Raw genomic sequence first — 19,117 nt, 5'->3', positions numbered from 1 at the left:
CTCCGTTCCTGAAACCCTGCAGGCGGGAAATGGACAACCTGATGTAGTTTCACAGGACAATCCTCATGCTGCTGTGTGGACCACTCAGGGAGTTCACCAAAACACCCAGTGCCATTCAAATTGCAAACCAAGATCATGTGCTTAGAGCTCAAATCTAGAAATTTTCTTGGCTAATTACCCTCTGGACTCAGAGACTGAATTTATAGTTTATTTTAGTCATTGACCTTTGTGTTTCTTCTGTTTCCACAGAAGTATCAGTTGGTTTGGTTTGTGGAGACCTTAGCTAAGGAGAACACTTTGGTATTACTCTCCTGATAGCCGTCATTATAATCTCCCTGGTGCCCTGTATTCTCTTGAGGGTCTTAAATGTGTATTAGCAGACATCCACAGTACACTAAATAAACTCACTATGATTAGAGCAACAAAATGAGATAAACAACAAAAGGAATCTTTCTTCAACAAGCCTAACTCGTCATGATTTAGGAGTTCCGTACTGAGACAAAGACAATGCGGCCATAATGGTGACATAGCAGCGTTTATGCCCAAATTTATAAATGAGAGGAGGGAGTTGCTTGAAAAAAAGAAATTCTAATTGGGAGGCCATTAGACTAGGCTAGCTCTGTCACTTCAAATTCCTATGAGAACAAACCAAAGCCCAATGTAAACACTAAACTGAAACTAGAAACTGCAAGTCACAAACCACCAACTCAACTCTAACTAGGAACCTTGCCACTCTAACCAATCAGAATTGTCTTCTTTGTCTTGATTCTGCTTATATTTTTATCAGCACTGCCATCTGACCCTCTTCAGTGACCAATATAAACAGAATGTTTATAACAATCATTTGAGCTAAGAAAATCCAAGACAAATATTTTACAGTAAGTAGGTTTTCTTCAATTGCCATGTCTTACAATATAGAGATAGCATTCACGTGGTGTTTAAAACAAAAAATCAGCACTAAAAAATTCAAATTTATTTATGTTGGTTTTCTCTTCCTCTACCTACACAAATCTGGGAATATATCCAAGATCGTTACCAAGACGATGAAAATTAACACTCGACCATATTCCATGAAGAACAAATAATCAATTTAAGACTAAGAGTTATTTAAAGTCAACACAGCAAAACTGCCACCCTTTCAATGGCCCCAGAAAAGGCAAGACATGACAGGATCTCCCAGAGAACATGAAAGTGACAAGACCCTCCTCCATGCAGGATTAAGAGGCCACATTATCCAATTCAATTAAAAGATTATGGCCAGGGAGACTAGGGATTCTGACTGAATGTTTTTATAACGAGCTCTCAGAGAGTCTTAGGTTTACTCTTACTTAATGCAGCCATTAATCCTCATGAATACCATATTGCAAACTAACAAATACACTGTGTAAAAGTAGTCAGCCCCAAACAGCACATCCAAACTAATCCCCTGAAACCTCAGGAGCCACATGGAAATCTATTATAATTATCTCTCCCTAAACTCTGTACATCTGTTACAAGGAGTTCCTACTGAGATTACATTCTTAGTACAAATGCCTGGAATTAATTCCAAAACAATCCAAGCCCGGACCTAACCAGGTTGCCTTTGTGCTGCTAACCCTGCATTGGTTGGTCACTGTTTGTCCCCTTTCATACACAGGTAGCCTGGTTTACAGACCTGGGCTCCAGTCTGGCTTCATCCTTTTCTTTACTCATTTGGAAGATTTTCATTGACTTCCAGCTGAGTTCCTAGAGCTATGTGTAATGAGATACAGCAAAGTGGGGTTTCTTTTTTTTTTTTTACCAATTATTATTAATTACATAATTAGTAATAAAGGAATTATGTTTATCATTATTATTTCTAGTTCGCATATTCCCCCTTTGCTTTGCTCATTCATGCCTCAAAAAAAAATCCCTGGGCAGTGATATTTTATCATCACCATTGCCATTTTATAGATGAGAAAACTAAAAAAATCAAATAAATTATTTAATTTAGCTAAAATCTCGTGACAGTTCCATCGTGAGAATGAGGACTCAGGTGTTACACTGTGGTGAGAGTTTTCTCTACTGCAACACAGTGCATCTCAAAACAAAACAGATAATAAGATTAAACCAAGTTGGAGAGCAGAGAAGGAATAAGGTGTTGAATAAGAAGCAGCATTTGGGCTGAATGGATGACCATAAACATGGGCATGATGGTTCTGAGGACCATAGTTTGGGGAACCTTCACTGCCAGGCTGAGAATGTGTCCCTGTTGGCCAGCGAGGGCACGCACACCTTGACAGGAGCAGAAGGAACAGAATGCAAGCACAGCGCGCACAGTCAGGAGAGCCCCAGGAGTCCTCCGGGCAAAGGGCCACCAGTTGAGTCTCAAGGCAAAGGCAATGTGAATGGGAGGAAATGAGGTAAGTGCTGGTGACATAAAGATAGAGATTCAGATCTGAATCTTAGATGAGTCCCTCTGGTGACTGTGGAGGACCCATCTGAGAGGCAGAGAGACTAATTAGGCGAGCTCTACAGAACCCTCGTTGAGGAGGAGGTCCAAAGCAAGGGCCCTGGTGGCTTGTGACAGAGGGGAGTGTAGAATGCTGAGAAATAGTCAGGATATGAAGTTCACAGGCATTATTAAATGATTGTATGCAGAGGAGGAAAAAGACAGAAGGATGACTCTGAAGACTCGGCAGGCGGTGGTGCCACCAAACAAGAAAGAGCAGACAGTTTAAATAGCTTAAAAGAAAAATACATCCCTTCTTTTTTTTTTCTTCTTAGATCCATGGACAGATTGGAAATAAATTCCATTTTGGCCAAGTTCATGGAATATCCAAGTAGATACACTGCATGGGCTGCTGGAAATAAGATTCTGATGGTGATGGGAATAGCCAAAAAACAGGTTTATAAATCATGAACATAGAATTGTAGCTGAAAACTCAAGGATGCGTCCACTCTCTGAAGGAGAGTATGCAGAGAGGCAAGGAAGCGAGTATAAAAGATGGACCGAGAATGTAGTCTTCAAGTACTCATCAGAGAGGTGGGAGAAACACCCAGAGAGTTCAACATCTGGAAAGATTTGGGAATAGAGTTTCCAGAAAAGAAATGGGCAACAGCATCCAGGGCAAGAGAAAGGTCTCTAGTAAGATAAAGAAATCAACAGCAAGCAGGTAGTAACTGGTGTTATTGACAACGGCATGTCAGGAAGGTCATAAAAAGGAGAAGCCTTGGGTGAACATGACCAAAAGCGAAAAAAGTAAAGGCTGAGAATATACCTCTCTTTGGAGAACTGCAGGAGAAAGGGACACAATGTGTTAGATAATACTAGGAACCTATAGCCAAAGGAGGGGTACAGGCATGTTTCATAGACTAATAAGGCAATGGTTCTCAATCTGGGCCCAGGTGTCAATGTTTTTCTTTTTTTTTTTTTGGTGGTAGTATGCCATAGTTAAATTGGCAGCTTTTTTTTTCTCAGTGTTAAATGTGGCTTACAGTTGCTGGTATCTTAAATTAGACAAAACATGGTACCTTTATGTATATATGAACTTCAGTAATATAAAAATAATGTATCACCACTTTAGAGGAGAGAGGTTTTTTTGGTTTTTTTTTTAAGTTTAAGAACAACACAATGCAAATGACACTGATCATCTTTTCTGCCACGATCATCACCTATTCTGATCCTAGGACCCCTTGATAATGTAACTGCCAGGTACCTTTTACTTAAATAAACTTTATTTTTTAAGAGTAGTTTAGATTCTCAGCAAAATTGAGCAGAAAGTTCCCCTATCGTCCCTGTCCCCACACACGTACAACTTGCCCCACTGTTGACATCCTACACCAGAGTGGTACAATTGCTGTAATAGAGGAACCCACACTGATACATCATGATCTCTCAAGGTCAGCATCAGTATTTTTGAAAAGCTGCCCTGATTATTCTAATTTGCAACTGAGTTAAGAGACCACTGGATTCAGAGATAATGGTTTATCAAGATGGGAAGAACAATTCAAGAAAGAGAATCAGGCCAGGCCAGTTGCTCATGCCTGTAATCCTCAGACTCTGGGAGGCGGAGGCAAGAGGATCGCTTGAGGTCAGGAGTTTGAGGTTGCAGTGAGCCATGATGATGCCACTACGCTCTACCCAGGGCAACAAACTAAGATTCTGTTTCAAAAAAAAAAAGAGAGAGAGAGAGTCAAGGAGCAAGGATCTGCAGAAAGACTGCAGAGTCAAATAGACATGAAGATGCAAGCCTCATATGGCTGGAAGACATGATATCAGCACTTCTTTTTCCAGCAGCGATTAATAAGCAGGCCAAAAGTTCTAAGAAATTTGGGGTTAACATTTTTCAAAATGAATATGGCCTTTTGATTTTAAAAAAAACACTACTGTATTTTATTTAACCTAAGATACTAGTGACTACAGGACATATCCAGATTTTAGCACTGGTAAGATACAGTATTTTTATAATCGTTCATTCCTACTGTCTCATCCCAATAGTGTCAACATCACATCAAATTTTAGTTTAAAGCCCTACAGGCTGCTATATGATTAAAAGTTAAACAGATAATGTGACAATACAGCTACCTAAGTATTCTATTGATAATTTTTAGAGATAAACTGTTAAAACTTGTCAGTCTCTAAGGTAACATGGCAAAGTGGTAAACAAAACCACTGAGAGCTGTGGGCCCCATCAGTTTTGTTACAAAATCCTATCCCAGAATCACCAAGCACAGTCTATGTGAGCACTCTCCCTTAGAGGTCTTGAATGGTCATGCCAAGTGGTGGTAAGCAAGGCAATAAGAAGGCAGCATCAATATGGTGACTCAATCATGGATAAACTGAGGTCCGCATTGTTCTGGCAAAATTAAATGTCCACGTCCAGGCCCCACACAGTGGCTCACGTCTGTAATCCCCTGTAATCCTAGCACTCTGGGAGGCCGAGGCAGGCAGATTGTTTGAGGTCAGGAGTTCGAAACCAGCCTGAGCAAGAGCAAGACCCCGTCTCTACTATAAATAGAAAGAAATTAATTGGCCAACTAATATATACAGAAAAAATTAGCCAGGCATGGTGGTGCATGCCTGTAGTCCCAGCTACTCGGGAGGCTGAGGCAGCAGGATTGCTTAAGCCCAGGAGTTTGAGGTTGCTGTGAGCTAGGCTGACGCCATGGCATTCAGTCTAACCTGGGCAACAAAGTGAGACTCTGTCTCAAAAAAACCCAAAATGTCCATGTCCATATTTATAGAGTCTGTAAAATTCGCCTGCATATTTAATCTTTGCTTCATTTAACATCTGTATTTTAAGTAATTTTGATGTTGGGTCTATTTTGCTCTGAAAACCTACCTACAAACTTATATCCAATCATAAGATTATGAATTGTATACTATTTTGAGAAAGTAAGAGGAAAATGTACTAAAATTCTACAATTTATTATTTCTGGTTTATTCTTCTCTTCCAAAGGAACATTTTTTTTTTTTTTTTTTTTTTGTTTTTGTTTTTCCGAGAACAGGGTTTCACTCATTTGCTGGAGCTAGAGTGTAGTGGTGTGATTATAGCTCACTGCAGCCTCCAATGGTCCCAAGTAGCTGGGAGTACATGCGCCCACCACCATGCCCAGCTTTGTTTTTTGTGGGTTGTTTTTTTTTTTTTAGAGATGGGGTTTTGCTATGTTGCCCAAGCTGGTCTCAAACTCCTGGCCTCAAGTGACCCACCTGTCTTGGCCTCCCAAAGTGGTAGAATCACAGGCATGAGCTACCATAACTGGCTTGTTTTGCTTTTTTGTTTTTGTTTTGGAGATTTTTTTTTTTTCTTTTCAAACATCCTCTATTCATCTCAAATGGATTTTAAATACTCATAATTTCTCTCTTACTGAAACAGTAACCAATGCTTTTACTTTTGAAGGGTAAAGTTTGTAATTTTGATTATAAGTTCTTTAATACATTTTCATTTAAGACAACATATTAAAAGAAATTTTAAACAAAAGAAATTCACGTTTAGAAACCGACTGCCTACCAATCAATTGAATTCAGCAGCTAACTATAAATTTAAAGAATCTTTTGGTACAACTTGGAACATTTCAATACTCTCCAGCTCTCAAACCCAAACTGATGGCCTGAATCTTTTTGACAGATTATATTCTTCCTGCATATTACACCTTCACTTAGTTTGCATATATTTTGATAATTCAACAATCATTTTATAAATGCATGAATGTTAACTGTGAAATGAAACTGACAGAATGACAAAAAAAATTGACAGAATGTTCACATCTTCACAAATCTAACTGCTTATAAACTCAGAAGATAAAGATGACAGCATGAGTATAGAGCTCTTGGTTCTTTTCTCTAATTCTGCAACTCAAATTCTCTTTTTCAGATCCAAACAGGTGGGAGAGTAAATCCACCAAGTACAAAGGTCCTGGTCCCCGAGTTTCTCCTTAATGAAAAGCTGTCAAGAAGAACAACCCAAACAAGGATACCTCATATTGGGCCATTATGTGAGTTAAAATTAAAATTTTATTATGTGAAGCCACTGAGATTTTGAGGTTGTTAAAGGAGTTATCCTATAATCTATAACCTGACATTTGTGATTCTAAACACACACACACACACACGTGCAAACACCCCTCACATATATATGCTAATATGTAATAAAAATATAGATTAATATTAAAACATTACAGTGGTTCTCTCTCAAAAATATGACTTAGAGGTCACGAAGGACATAGGAAGACTTTTCTTTTTCACTCTTTATTCTTATGTGCCACTTAGTTTGGGGGATTTGCTTTATTTTTATGTTTACTAAAAAGGAGTTAATAAAAATCAGCTGCTGAAAATGTCAGTGGTTATCTTAAATAGATAGCTGTCCACAGTACTAGACTGTCTTATCACATTACCGAATAAACAGAAGAAACAATTATCTCACTTATAATGTCCTACAACATTTCAGCCTTTCTTATTTCACTTGGAATTTGTTTATTTGTATATATATTTTTTACCTTTCGCTTTTACTCTTTGACTTATTTTTATTCGTAGAAGGAAATGACGTGTCATATCCACATAATGGTAAACTCTGTCTTCAATAAGTAAAATAAGGTTGGGTACTGCGGCTCATGCCTATAATCCCAGCACTTTGGGAACCTGAGGCAAGAGGCCAGGAGTTCACAACCTGCCTGGACAACACAGTGAACCTCATCACTAAAAAAATACAAAAAAATTAGCTGGGCATTTCGGAGGCTGAGGGAGGAGGATCACTTGAGCCCAAAAGTTCTAAGTTACAGTGAGCTATGATCTGCACTCTAGCCTGGACAACAGAGCGAGACTCTTGTCTATTAAAAAAAAAAAAAGAAAAAAAAAGTTCTTAGTTCTTCACTATTCACATCTTCTTACCTCAGAACATGAACTCTTGAAAAACAATTTTTGAATAATTGCTATTATTTTAAAAATCACAACCACTCACAAAGTATTGAACAAACATTTAATAATAAAATACTACAGATTTGTACAAGTATATAATTTATAACAAGATTTAAATTTATATTAAACTAATAACATCATTATATTAAAAGCTGTATAGCCACTAAATTTACATTTAAAATTCGTATGCAAGCATTACAAAATCTGTTAAGGTACTGACAGGAACAGACAAATTCCTGTGCACTGGTCACAGAATGCTGGCCAGACGGAAACGTCAACAATGGAATGTCAACTGAGTTATACCGCTATGTGGGCTCATAGCTTTTCTTCACTCTTGTATTCTGTCTTTATGTTTTAGCTGTTGTCGTTTCATTTTTCCTTAAAGGACACAAATTTATGCGCCATAGTTTGCACAGCTAATCTCTTTAGCAGTTGAGAGGGAGAGTAGTGGCAGCACCACCCCATCCTGCACCCTCAAATCCTGACTCTCTTATTTCTAAATGTTCACGCTGGATAAGAGGTTGATCAGGTCATGAGTTTCATATTCTGAAGAGGGAAAGTGACAAGGCTTTAAAAGTAAGAAGCCCTTAGGCCGGGTGCGGTGGTTCACACCTGTAATCCTAGCACTCTGGGAGGCAGAGGCAGGCGGACTGCTTGCGGTCAAGAGTTCGAAATCAGCCTGAGCAAGAACAAGACCCTTCTCTACTATAAATAGAAATTAATTGGCAAACTAAAATATATATAGAAAAATATTAGCCGGGCATGGTGGCACATGCCTATAGTCCCAGCTACTTGGGAGGCTGAGGCAGGAGGATTGCTTGAGTCCAGGAGTTTGAGGTTGCTGTGAGCTAGGTTGACGCCACGGCACTCTAGCCTGGGCAACAGAGTGAGACTCTTGTCTCAAAAAAAAAAAAAAAAAAAAAATCAATATGTTTCCTAATCCCACCACCCCTGCTATTCCTGGGCAAGACTGTGGCTGAATTTCCCAGTGACAGCCAGTACCATTATCAGGCAGCATTTGTAGCAAGAGTCCTTCGCCCACTGCTCAACGTTCACCTCTTCCACCCTTCACTCCACTCCAACAGTGTTGATATTTGGCCACATTTAGTCTTCCTTGGGACCAGGTACCCTACAGGGACACCTGTGAGCAGACTTACTATAAAAGACAAAGTTCCCAGTGGCCGGTCATAGCTATACATCCCTTCACGGCTACTGAATGTGGCAGCCACCTCTACCCAAACGGTGTAAGACTAGAGGTGATGGGAAAGGCTTTTGCATGGAAAGAGATTTTGCATAAAGAGGCAATTCAGCATCTTAGTTAAAAATATAGCTGTCAAATCAAGAGAAGCAGGGATGCAACCCAGCTCTACACCGCTCAACTGTGAAATGGTGAAACTTAAACTCTCTGAACCTCAAGTTCCTCATCAATCAAAGTGGGATAATAAAAATCTATCTCATTCAGTGCCAGTGAAGATTAACTCTTTCTATGTTTGTATGTCATTCAGTACGTGGTGAATGTTCCAGAACTGGTTGTTGAAATGATGATTGCTATTATATGTGAGTGAGGATTTGGAATCCTGTAGACAAATTTATCTGTATACCAAGCCTCCCTCCTGCACGCCAACACAGCGCAGTAGGCAAAGTGGTCACAGAGAGCAAATACTGAACCAATCCCCCCTCGGTGTCCTTCAGCACCATTTCTTCTTTCAATTTCCTCCCACCACACCTTAGGCCTAGACCACACCACCTCTTCAATCCCAAATGGATTCCCTGCAGAAACTGTCTCCATTTTCCAACCTGGAGTCCAGGAAATTGATGGTACCACTGATAACTGAAAAAAAATTTGTTGGCACATTTTGGGGAAGCTGGGCCAGGAAGTATGGGGGGAAGGGACAGTCAAAACACACCAAGGAAAAATACTAAGGTCACTTTTTAAAAAAAAAAAAAAAGACTGAAGTTTCTACTGTATCATGTCAGAATAACAAGATGAAGGCACAGAGGACTAGAAATCATGGTTGAAAGTTAGATTAGGAAAGTCATCCAAATAGAGAAAACAACAAATAATAAAAACCGTTTCCCCATATAAAGTATTCTGTACAGTCAATGGCATGGCAGACACTATGACCCTGGCCACAGCTTGGGAGCAGTGGCTATTTAATTTACCAATCCATTTTCTTTGGTGCCTATCACATCTATTTCAGGAACAGTAACCATAGCTGTTAACTGCATGCTTACTATGTGCCAGTCCTCACGGCAACCCCATGAGGGGTATTGCAATCATTCGAATATTACAGTTGGCAGTATAGGGATGGAGGAGACACAGCCCTGAGCCAATCTTTACAAGAGGAAAAAGAAAACACCTTACAGTCTCCAAAATCTTTAACATCCATCATCTCATTTGAGTCACACAGCAATCCTGTGAGGTTTGCATGACAGCCATTATCATCTCTGACTTACAAAAGCAATGCAGGCCACTGTCTTCTTGACTTCAAACATTTCTGCATGTTTCTATCTAGACCTGGCGGCTAATGGATGTCTTATCTGTGCCCACTTGCAAAGGGGACAGAGGAGTTTCTTTGGCATTACCAACATCTCCTTTCTGATCCAAGAGAAAGAACGTTCATGACGACCCTCACACAGCTCTACGTAGAGGTCCACACAGTGAAGAATGAGGCCTCCTGCCAACAACTACGTGAGGAAGCCTTCTTGGAAATGAATCCTTTAGTCCATCCGGTCTTCAGATGATGACAGCCTCAACTGTCAACTCGACTGCAGTCTCTTGAGAGACCCAGAGCCAGAATATCCTGATAGGCTGCTCCAAGATCCCTGACTTATTCCTGAGATAATAAATATTTGCTGTCTTCAGCCACTAAGTCATGAAGTAATTTGTTACACAGCCATAGAGAACTAATGCAGCCGTCCAATCCAGAAACCTGAGACATACGAAGCCTGAGGGTCTTCTTCGACAGGAAGAAGCTGAAGGAGAAGTGGGATGCCTGGAGAGGTGATGAATTCCCTGTTAGTAGATGTATGCAAGGGCAGGATGTGGGACTGTCAAGGACAGAAGGATGCGTGCACGGGATGGAGATGGAAAGTTGCATAGACAGCCCTTCAAGTCACTTTCGATCACAAGATCAAATGAACTTAATTGTTCTAAAGTTCTCCCTAGTCTAGATGTATACATTGTTGTTGTCAAAAATGCCAGCATTGACTAGTTGATAAGCTGACTAAAATCCATCCAAAGCCTTCTGTTCAGAACATTTGAAATAATTCATTATTTTTGACAGAGAAAAGTGGTCACACAGGAAGTTTCATTTCCACCTCCTACTTCCCAAGATGAACGGGCTCACTTCCCCAGCCAACCCCCTCTGTGAGCTACCCAGTCCTACTCTTCTCACCCCATCTGCCTTCAGGAGGGGTTCTAGTACAGCTGAGATGAAGAGGAAGCCTGAATATAACCTGTGTGATCCTTTGACAGAAACTGAGAAACTCTTCTTACTCCTCAGGCACTGACTTTTCAACATTTCTCATATTTAAATAACACACACACACACACACACACACACACACACACACACACACGTCTTTATAACTAAAGTGTCAGAAAACAAAGCTCACCTTTACAACATGCAAGGCATTTTGGTCTCATGCTGTTCTACTTTGATTTTTAAAAAACAGCTGGATTTAAAAAAAAAAAAAATCCACAACCCAACAATGGATCCCAAAGACACAGTTTGAAAAATATATCCTATGTCATACTCCTGAACAGTCAGCAGCTCCTGAAATCCTCCTAGTTAGACACAAAAGCAAAAAAAAAAAAAAAAAAACGAAATAATAAATTTCCCTCAGGCCCAAGCATGTGTAAATACTTAGTTCCACTTCACCCACATCCATAAAATACACATTAAATGCTGGGGCTCCACATAATCAAGAACAACCTCAGGCAATTTCTATTCAAATGTTAAATAATTATCCAGCCTCTAAAATTCTTCCAGTTCCAGAGGCACTGACTAGAAGAAAATCCACAAACAACTTCATTTAAAACCCGCTTATCGCTCTCTTACCAAGTGTGGCTCAAAGGCAAAATTTCAATCTTGCCCAATTTTTTCAAAAGAAAGGAGGAAGGCAGCAAAATAAAACATCAGCAAAAACTAAAATTTTCTTGGCTAGAGACCAGTTAAATACATTTTTGTATTTCCTCAAAATGGACCACAGGTCACTGCTAAAAAGAGTAAAATCAATCTATAGAGACAGAAAGTAGATTAGCGGTTGCCTGGGGTAGGAAAGTTGGGAAGCTGTAAATAGGCACAGGGGTGGTGGAAATGTTCTAAAATTAGACTGTGGTGATAGGGGCACGACTCTGTAAGTTTACTAAAAAGAAAAAAAATCACTGAATTGTACATTTAAAACAAGTGAATTTTAAAGTAAATGATATAGTAATTATGGAACATAAAGCTGTTTTTTTAAAAAACAAAAGATCTATATGGGTTAGATAAGGAAAAATGTCCAAGATTCATGTTAGTTAAAACAAGAAAAGTATAGAGTAATGTGTATGACATGTTTCCGTTTGAATTTTTAAAGTGGTTGTACACGTTACCTGCCTGGACATTTCTGGAAGGACACCTAGAGGGAGATTGTAACAGCTGTCTCTGGGAAATGGGTCTCATATAAAAGAATCTGACTTTTAATTGCATACCCCTATTGTTTGGATTCATTCGCCTTGAACATTTATTATTTTTCTTAATTATGAAAATAAGTTAGGTGGAAGCCCTCAGAAGCAGGACTCTTAGAGCAGTCCCAAGTTTATAATGGTGCTAGTTAACACTGTCCTCTGAGGGGGAGATAGCTTAGTCGTTCAGAATTTAAATATTTCTCAGTAAAAGACTATGTTAAAAATGTGTCTGTCTTTGACAATAATACGCCCAGTGACAGAATCCTCTGTCTGAAACCTGACTGCATAAAACCCAACAGGAAGAAAATCTGAATACCCTCAGGAGGAAAATGGGGTTTCAAAAGATTTAGTTATCTGTTTCAGCAGTTGCTCAGACAAAATTCAGAGTGGTTTATGCTTTGCAATTATATATACATCTGAAAAGTTGGGTGGCCAAGGCAGGAAGATCACTTAAGGCCAAGAATTCAAGACCAGCCTGGGCAAAATGGCGAGACTCCCCCCATTTCAAAAACTAAAAAAAGAGCCCGGAGTGCCTAGGCACACACCTGTAATCCCAGCACTCTGGGAGGCTGAGGCGGGCCGATTGCTCGAGGTCAGGAGTTTGAAACCTGCCTGAGCAAGAGCGAGATCCTGTTTCTACTAAAAATAGAAAGAAATTAATTGGGCAACTAAAATAATTAGCCAGGTATCGTGGCACATGCCTGTAGTCCCAGCTACTTGGGAGGCTGAGGCAGAAGGATTGCTTGAGCCCAGGAGTTTGAGGTTGCTGTGAGCTAGGCTAACGCCATGGCACTCTAGCCAGGGCAACAGAGTGAGACTCTGTCTCAAATTTAAAAAAAAAACTAAAAAAAAGATAAAGAAAAATTAGCTGGATATGGTGACACATGCCTGTAGTCCCAGCTACTTGGGAGGCTGAGGTAAGAGGCTTGCTTGGGCCCAGGAGTTCAAAGCTGCTGTGAGCTGTGATTGTCCCCCTGCACTCCAGCCTGGGTGACAGAGTGAGACCTAGTCTAGAAAATATATATATATGGATGTACATATAAATCTGAGAAGGCATTAGATATATTATATCTGAGTACAGGACTATATGTATCCAGATAATTGAAAATGCATTCTTCACAGAGATTCATCAAAAATAAAAATAATACACAAATGAAAAAACTAAAATTGAACCCCAAAACTATACTGGACACCACACTCCCATACCTTGTAAGGAGACCTTTGACAACTGTCCCGATCCAGGCCTGGTTCTGCCATCCTGCTTCACCTCATTCTTGGCTTTTGTTATCTGACCAGGCTGGACCTTGCTACTCAAGGACACAGACACTCTGAAAACTAAGAACTGGTACCTCACCGCATTCTCCCTTCCCTGCCTTAAGCCGACTCTGACAGCCAAGATAACCAGAATTTGAACCATACAATACTATCATTCCCAACTTTCACACACGAGACTAACACCTGTCCTGCATCCAGGATCATTTGCAGCCCGGCCCACCCAGAGCCTCACCTGATCACGATGCATCTTTTCCTCCTATGCCTCCAATAAATAACAAAGGAGCCACCCCATAAGCCTCCCTGCCCCCGGAGCTTTTACTCCTGACACTGCAGCCCCCATTCCCATCCTCATCTATTGGTGCCATTTTAATTATTTCAACTACACTATTCAACACTTAGTCACCTGTATCTACTGAAGGCCTGCTAAGACATCGGCAGGGAGGGGAGAAATTAGGGGATTTTTGTAGTAATAATTTGGACAGTGTTTAGTTTTTATATACCATAATTCATATACCATAAAATTGATCCTGTACAAAGAGTACAATTCAGTGGTTTTTATTCACAGAGTTGTGCAACTATCACCAGAATCTAATTTTCATTACCCCAAAAAGAAACACATACTCATCAGCAGTTCAGGATAGTGTTTATAAGGAAAAACAAAATTTTTTATCAGAGTTTCAGAACAAACTTTCAGAGCATTTAAAATTAAAAACTGGCCATGTTACCCAAAGACTGTACAAAACACACTCAAATACTATAGCTATTAAAAACAATACCGTATTGCACACTTAAAAATTTGTTAAGAGGGTAGATCTCATGTTAACTATTTCCATTACAATAAAATATATTTTTTTAAACATACAATGTCTTTTTTTCAATCCTCCCAACCATCTGGACAGGAATACAAGGTGTTTACAAGTGGGGAGTTTCAAATGCTCGGTAAATTGGGGGGGGTGCCTAACTCCCAGCCACCTAAGCGGGCCCCCACCTGGCTATTCCAACCGTCTGGGAGAATGAGCAGGCTCCATGTTCCTGTTAAGCAATTCCAATTACATATCTGACTGCAAAAAAAGAAAGGGAGCCTCTCTATGCTCTCAACACAACAAAACACGCCTTTGTTTTACGCCAAGGCCCTGGAGATCTCAGCACAGGTCCAGCTGTGTCACAAAGACACTGGTTCGAAGCCCTGCGCGAATGCTTTCTCTTTGTTCGGTGGTGATAACGTGAGCCTCACCGAAGCCGGAGGCCTGGGTTCTCCTGAGGTCACCCCAAAAGTAAGGCGCGGAGCCTCACTGACTAGGAGACAACTCTGCGCCTTGCCCAAACGCCAGGGAAGGCAGGTGAGAGTTAGAATCTTTTAATTAAAATGAGGTAAAATTCTAATTACTGTACAGTCGTCTCCAGAATAACATCATTTCTGACTCATCAAGTCTTATCATAACCTGAACCACTGGGAACTCCCGCTCCGCCTAGTTAACTAGAGAAAACAGCTCCCTTTCTCCAGGAACATTGCCTCTTTTTTTCAGGCATAAAGTAGTACGTATTTAGTGTGTCTGCTTATTAGTCTCTAAGCCATTAATGGCCTGAGAGAGATTAACCAACTTTTGAAAAGTAATCCATTGTTAAGTAACGATGGTTCAGGCTTCCTTGTGGCCACAGAAAACACACAGAATGCAGGACACGTCACTTCAAATGAACACTGCCTGGATGCTCACCACACCACACACACAACTCCCACGGGTAATCTATGTTTATGAGAACTGGTTACATGCGCTAACAAATTCTCAACAATACCACAGAAACAAAATGGTTAGCTGCACTGCACTCCAGGAAATTACACATTTCTACCAGCCTCCGCTGCTGTGCCACTCAGAGACAGACGAAAGTTGGAGGGGAGGTCAACACCGCCAAACTAATTAGCAGGGTGACCTCAGATTTTTAACCCTAACCCCGACACTTTCTGGAAGTCCCATGATGCTAGCTAGCAGCAAGAACAGACCAGCAGAGGCATTTTCAGGGACAGCACAACTCTGCCTGTGTGTGTACGTGTGTAGAAAGGGATCAGTCACTTGCAATCCATGACATTATAACGCACGGATGATGAGCCACCCCTCCACGGGAGCAGCACCTGGGCCATGTCCTTCACACACAAAACCACCTCCCCTCAAACCTGGCTGCTCTCCTGCAAGCAGGAACCTCTGAATCCTCATGCTTGTAACTGGTACCTCTGTGCACATAGTGCTTTCCATCCTGGGTCACAGTTACATTCAAAATGCAACTCCCCTAACTAGGCTAAGCTGCTTGAGGGTTAATTCACCTCGCGTTCATACTCTACAGAACTCAGGAGACATCAGCTTCAATTTCACCTCCCAGACACCACTCCTAATCCCCTAAATTGCAGCTACAGAGACCCTATACCTGGTCCTTACTCACATTACATACTCTACTGCTCCCGGCATCAGTGGTATTCACAACTTAGTGTAGGGCCTCCCACGTGGTACCAGGGTTGGTCTGTGTATCAACAGAGTAAGAACTCACGGTTTTCTTTCTCTAGAAGCCGTGTCATAAGCAGCCTTATGGAGAGGCCCAAGGAGTGAGGAGCTGGCACTACCTGCCAACGACCACCCAAGTGAGCTGGGAGATAGATCCTACGGCCTTGAGATGCCTGAAGTCTCAGCCAACAGCTTTACTGTGACTTCATGGAAGACCCTGAGCCAGAACTACTTAGCTAGCCAGCCCTGGATTCCTGACCTGCAGAAACTATGTGAGATAATACATTCTGTTGTTTTTTTTTTATTAAGATGCTAAGTTTTAGAGTAATAAGTTATGCAGTAATAGATACTAAGACAATTTCCATATGACCATTAGCTAGAAAGTTCTTCCCTAGGCCCATCTATTAAAATTCTCAAAGATGAGATCCAAGGAAAATAGCTTATCTTTTATGAAAACGACTCAGAATCTCACTCACCAGAATTACTTCCTCCTTTCTCTTAACTCAAATCGCATGGGTCTTTTTTTTTTTTTTTTTTAATTTTCAATCTCTGTATAGACTGTCAAAAATTACTCATGCCAACCATATTTCAAGTCGTCCTAGTGGGGCACTGGGAAAAGTTTTCAATCAGCAATAATCACGCCTTGGATAAACCTCATCAGCTATGATACTGCCATTGAGCAAAGCCTGCACTGGTCAGTCATCAGCAGCGATGTCATTCTGTCATATGCTGAACGTAAGTCTCACCCACCTGCATCTCACACTAGCCATGAGCTCCCTGAGGCACAGTTTGGGGCTCTGTCTTCTCACTGAGAAGAGAGCAATCAGACTAGTCACATCAGAGATTCTCACCTGTCCCACACCTGTGCACAGAAAAAATGGGAAGTGATATTGTTGGACATGAAGCTAGGGTTGGGCTGGTCTGCAGAAATAAAGCCTCGATTAACTGCAGAGGGGCCTTCACTAGTCAGGGACCACGTCTGGAAAATGAAGACAGTCAGAGAATCAGGGAAGAAAAAAGCACAATCAGACTGGTCCTGGGCAGAACTCAAGCTTCCCTTCTCCATCCCACATGTTCCTTTGTAGTCCCACCAAAAGGCAGCAGGGAAGGAACAATTGATAGAAACATCGTCTTGATGACAGTGTAAACTAATGTGCCCAGAATCCAGCAAGAGCTAGGGCTTCTCCATGCATGTTCATGTATGTCCTCACGTGCACACAAGGGTGCACAAACTCAGGTAAAGGTGAGGTGAGGTGAGGTAAAGGCAAGTAGTTCACAACACCCTCCAAGTTGGCTGCATGGTCTTCAGCAGCTGATGGGAGTGGTCACAGAGCACGAACTTGGGAATCAAACTGATGGGGGTTTGCATTTTGACTCCACTGTGAACCCTATAAAGTAGGAAAAAGTTCCACTCCTTGGACCATCAGATCTCCCATCTGTAAAATACTACAAATTATGAAGGCAGCTATTGAAAAGACAAAATGAGTTCAATCTAGTTTATGAACCGTGCTTGTCAAATCAGCCACTTCCTTTCCCCTCTCTGGAGCCAGGCTTCAAGAAGTTGTACCCAGAATGGGAAGGTCTAAGTCCTAACATGGAGACCCAAAGTAAAGTCATCTCTGTTTGCCTTTGTTGCTACGAATCCCAAAAGAGGATCCAGGGTTGGGAAGACAACCTTCAAAGTCACTTACAGACTTATGTATGGCCCCAATTAAACGTGTGGCTCCTTTGGAATATACATTTCTCTTTGATCAGAACTCATCAAAACTTAGCAGGAGGCCACCCACAAGCAGGCTGATTACACATAGCATCACCCTATAAAATTTATTGTAGCTAACTCATATGCTAGCATCTCTCACTCATCTAAACCTTCCTTAGGTGCAGTAGCCATGGATTCATTTCTTCTGGTTTTCTTTATTGTTTGCTTGTTTTTAATAGACAGGGTCTCACTTCACCACCAGGCAGGAATGCAATAAAGCAATCACAGCTCACTGCAGCCTCAAACTCCTGGGCTCAAGCCATCCTCTCATCTCAGCCTTCTGAGCTGCTTGGATTACAGGCTCCAGCCACCATGCTGGGCTTTGAATTCACTTTGTTGTTGCTGTTGTTAAAGCTTCATGGTTTAACACAATGTTTATCACTTTAAAGGCGACCAACTAATCAATCAACCAAAACTAATCAATCAACCAAAATCGACCAACTGATCAATCAACCAAAACTTATCATTTCTAGAACTTAACATAGTGAAATCTTACTAAGGTTTGGGCAGTTACATTTCAACAGGAATTTAAATGTGTCTTAAGATTCTAGAACATTCCACCATATTAGACACCAAAGCAAAGAAGCAAAATGCTTTTCATAAAAATGTTATATTCTTACATTCATGAAATAGAAAGGTTAACATTTTAAATAATTGCAAAAGTCACATTACCTCATTTGTTGGTTAATCTGTAAGGTAAAAGTCATGTAAAAGGTTCCAAAATTCAAATTTAAATTTTATATGACAAATTTTGTGATCAGCTTTTTCAAATGTTCAAGGTATATAGTCAGAAGCAACCAGAGCATTCATGCTTCTCCAAATGAAAGTAATCTTTGTCAGGCAAGGATTTTGTAGTCTTTTATAATATTATGCATATTATAATATTTTGTTCTCTTACCTACTAGAAGAATTTCATGATAATTTTATAAACAATTAGTAAATAAATTACACCTTAATTTTACCAACATACAAGCCTACGACTTTGCAACTGGAAGCCAAATTCTGATTAAAATAAAATAGTACTTAAAAAAAATAATGAACAGTTTAAAATGTTACACATATTACAATATGGGAGACATAAAGAAACTGATCAGTACTCATCAGGACTAACAGGGCACTTCAAGCTGAGGTTAGACGACCTTTCATTCCTGAAAGGCCTTTGTCACATCGCTAAAAGCAGCACCTGCTTCTCCATGGCAACTGCAGCAAGTCCTTCAGCACTAATGAGATAAAGCATCAGATATCTCCTATTACACTGAATATTTATTAGGTTTCAGAGTAGTGGTCTTCTTAGGGAAGTCCATGGGAGGCACACACAACTCACAGGCCCCCATCCTTCCTTCGGAAACACCTTTTCTATCTAATTCACTGAAACAAACCCAGAAAGCAAATATCTACAACTGGTCCTCTGGGGCAGGCAGGTGTCAGATTGTACCTTTTTTTTTTTTGAGACAGAGTCTCACTTTGTTGCCCAGGCTAGAGTGAGTGCCATGGTGTCAGCCTGGCTCACAGCAACCTCAATCTCCGGGGCTCAGCGATCCTAC

At 40.6% G+C, this 19,117-nt stretch overlaps 1 protein-coding gene and 1 non-coding gene across 2 annotated transcripts in view; both read right to left on the bottom strand.

Annotated features, from left to right (window-relative positions):
* TPD52 (tumor protein D52) overlaps positions 1-19,117 on the bottom strand; it is a 211,280-nt gene that overhangs the window by 170,706 nt on the left and 21,457 nt on the right. The gene's annotated exons all lie outside the window — the stretch shown is intronic.
* LOC142871996 (U4 spliceosomal RNA) lies at positions 16,361-16,501 on the bottom strand. The gene has a single exon (XR_012920248.1). It is a non-coding gene; the product is annotated as a U4 spliceosomal RNA (small nuclear RNA).

This window comes from Microcebus murinus, chromosome 7 (assembly GCF_040939455.1).
Source record: "Microcebus murinus isolate Inina chromosome 7, M.murinus_Inina_mat1.0, whole genome shotgun sequence".
NCBI lineage: Eukaryota > Metazoa > Chordata > Mammalia > Primates > Cheirogaleidae > Microcebus > Microcebus murinus.
Note: the sequence above shows the minus strand (reverse complement) of the source record. Positions and strands in the feature narration are given on the sequence as shown.